The sequence below is a fragment of the Rhinopithecus bieti genome, unplaced genomic scaffold (genome assembly GCF_001698545.2).
Source record: "Rhinopithecus bieti isolate Rb0 unplaced genomic scaffold, ASM169854v2 scaffold_4129, whole genome shotgun sequence".
In the NCBI taxonomy this organism is placed as follows: domain Eukaryota; kingdom Metazoa; phylum Chordata; class Mammalia; order Primates; family Cercopithecidae; genus Rhinopithecus; species Rhinopithecus bieti.
The window spans coordinates 658,275-661,224 of NW_016804391.1; the positions used below are offsets into that span (position 1 = coordinate 658,275).

General features: G+C 49.2%; 1 pseudogene across 1 annotated transcript in view; it reads right to left on the reverse strand.

Annotated features, from left to right (window-relative positions):
* LOC108526805 (glucosylceramidase-like) overlaps positions 1-975 on the reverse strand; it is an 8,010-nt pseudogene extending 7,035 nt beyond the window's left edge. Inside the window, exons 1-2 of the transcript XR_001884606.1 lie at positions 788-975; positions 333-420 (exon numbers count right to left, since the gene is read on the reverse strand). The product of XR_001884606.1 is annotated as a glucosylceramidase-like (transcript). The remainder of the gene's footprint in view (positions 1-332; positions 421-787) is intronic.
* Positions 976-2,950: the final 1,975 nt, after the last annotated feature.

Consider the following 2,950-nt stretch of genomic DNA (forward strand, 5'->3'; position numbering starts at 1 on the left):
AATCAAAAAAAAAAAAATTAGCGGGGCATGGTGGTGGCCGCCTGTAATCCCAGCTACTCGGGAGGCTGAAGCAAGAGAATCACTTGAGCCTGGGAGGCAGAGGTTGGAATGAGCCAAGATCACACCACTGCACTCCAGCCCAGGCAACAGAGTAAGACTGTCTCAAAAGAAAAAAAAAACAAAATCCTCACCCCAAAGTTGGTCTCAGTCACTCAAAAGGATTTATTGAGCACCTATTAAAAGTCTACCACCAGAGTACTGGAAGGCTACCAAAGGACTACGAGGCAGAAGGGAGCCTCTGTGCTACCTCGCCACCGCCTTGACTCACTTACCTGATGCCCATGACACTGCCTGAAGTAGAAGCAATCCTGTGAGGCTGGCGGCCATGATGCTTACCCTACCCGAAGGCTTGGGACATTCCTGAGGACAGAATGAGGAGTGGCTGAAAAGCAAGCCCCTCTCCCCCCTCAACTACTCTCCTGGGCAGGGTTTAGCTGCCTTTGGGTGCCCATGGCCTAGTCTCCCACATTCATTAGGACAAGGCCCACAGACACCTGGGTGCAGCTCTCCCTGCAACCTTTCTGATGACAACTCTCTGCCCACCCCAAATCAGGACGCTCCCCACCACTCTTCCCACCCATTTCAACTTCGACCCCTCCCTCCATCTGTGCCTTGCTCAAAGAGCCATGATGGCCCTGGATTCAAAGAGAGTCTGTCATTCACTGAATTCCAGTGCCAGGATTCCAGAAGCACTGTGACAATGCTGATTGGGAGCTCTCTCTCTTACCTCTCTGGAAAACTCCATCACCTCAGGGTCATTGGATGAGGAGAAGACCACAGGGGTTCCAGAGTCTCTGAAGGATAGAGGATCCACTAAACAAAAACAAGGATGCAGGTACCTGCCGTAGCTATAGGCACTAGGTTAGCCCTGCAAGTAATTCCGACTTCCTGACATGGATGGGTCATGTGATGACTGGGAGAGTCACATGACACAGGAAGTGAGGCAATTGCAGGCATATTTCTAAAGGGCAATTGGCTTCCTCCCATCTGTTACAGATTATATGCGCTATAAAACTCTGGAGGGCATGTATGGGTCACAACTTTAGGAAGAGCCTAGAACACAGATTTGGGTGGAGAATGAGGTAGAGGCTTCTAAATCCCAGAGAATGGGAACCATAGCAGGTACACTGCTTTTTTGATAGAAATGTCAAAAAAGGTCCAAATAAAGCTGATATGATTAAAAAAAAAAAATACTTCACTGTGCAAAATACTGACAATACCGAGATGTTTAAGACACAGTCTTTGCCCTATAGAGGCGTGTGAGGCATGGAAGTCAGACACACAGATACTTACAGATAAAGACAGAAACGGTAACAGGTGTGCATAGAGAGCTCTCTGAGATGAGGAGGGACCATTCGTGGGTGGGGAATTATCTAGGGTGGCTTCACAGAGGAAAAAGGTGAGGGGGCCTATTAGCTGGTCAAGTGCAGGGTGCAAGGAGGGTGGGACACCGGCAGTGGGATGACAGGACTGGAGGGAAGGAGTGGTTAGTGCTGCTCCTCTGCAGTGTCCTTTGTTTCATCATCAGATGCAGATGGTAATAACTGTTCTTCCTTTCTCACAGGACAGGGAGGTTTGTAAGTAGTTCAGAAACCAGAAAGTGTTGTACAAAGCCGTATCCTCAGTGGACACAAGGAGGAAGTTGTCCGTGCCGTGGCCTCACGAACCACATCAAATGAGATTTAGTGGGAGTGGCACACGCAGTCATGACCTGACTAACCCCAGCTCTCAGTCTATTTCCTTGCTTGGAAAATTTCCTTTCCAATGCCACCACCTCAAAGGGTGGTTACTGCAGTCAGTGAGGTAAGTGCAGTGCCTGACCACTGTAGGCACCTGGGAACTACTTGTCTGCTGTTTGTATTTTTTTTGTTGTTGTTGTTTTTTGAGGCAGAGTCTCGCTCTGTTGCCCAGGCTGGAGTGCAGTGGCGTGATCTCGGCTCACTGCAACCTCCGCCTCCTGGGTTCGAGTGATTCTCCTGCCTCAGCCTCCCAAGTAGCTGGGATTACAGGTGCCTGCCACCACGCTCGGCTAATTTATTTTTAGTAGAGACGGGGTTTCGCTATGTTGACCAGGCTGGTCTCGAACTCTGCACCGCAGGTGATCTGCCTGCCCTGGTATTCGAAAGTGCTAGGATTACAGGCATGAGCCACCGCGCTGGACCCCAGCCATCCTTTTTGTTCTTTAAATGACCTCAGTGAAGTCTTTCTAGATACACCCCCAAACAAAATTGATCATTTCTTCTTCTAGGTTCCTCCAGTAATTTTTCTTTTTTTTTGGTTTTGAGACCGAGTCTTGCCCTGTTGCCCAGGCTGGAGTGCAGTGTGATCTCGACTCACTGCAACCTCCACCTCCCTGATTCAAGCAATGGCCCTGCCTCAGCCTCCCTGATTCAAGCAATTGCCCTGCCTCAGCCTCCTGAGTAGCTGGGATTACAGGAGCCCACCACCATGCCCAGCTAATGTTTGTATTTTTAGTAGAGATGGGGTTTCACCATGTTGGCCAGGCTGGTCTTGAATCCCTGACCTCAGGTGATCCACCAGCCTCAGCCTCCTAAGGAGCTGGGATTATAGCACGAGCCACCACACCCGGTCCCTCCAGTAATTAAGTACAGTCTCAGTGAGATGGCAAGGTTGGAATCCTGGCTACACCATTTACTGGCTGTTTGACCTTCAATAAATCAAGCACTCTAAGCCTCTGTTTCATCTACGAAAGGGGAGTGATAATTCCTACCTCAGAGAATTGTTGTGAGGTTTGAGTGTGATAATGTGTCTCTAGTGCACTGCTTGACACTAAACATTGCAATATATTAGGCCTATGTTCCTGGAGTTCCTTGAAGGAATGTCTTACTCATTCTAAACATCCTTGTAGACAGCCTGGCAGAGGTGTGGC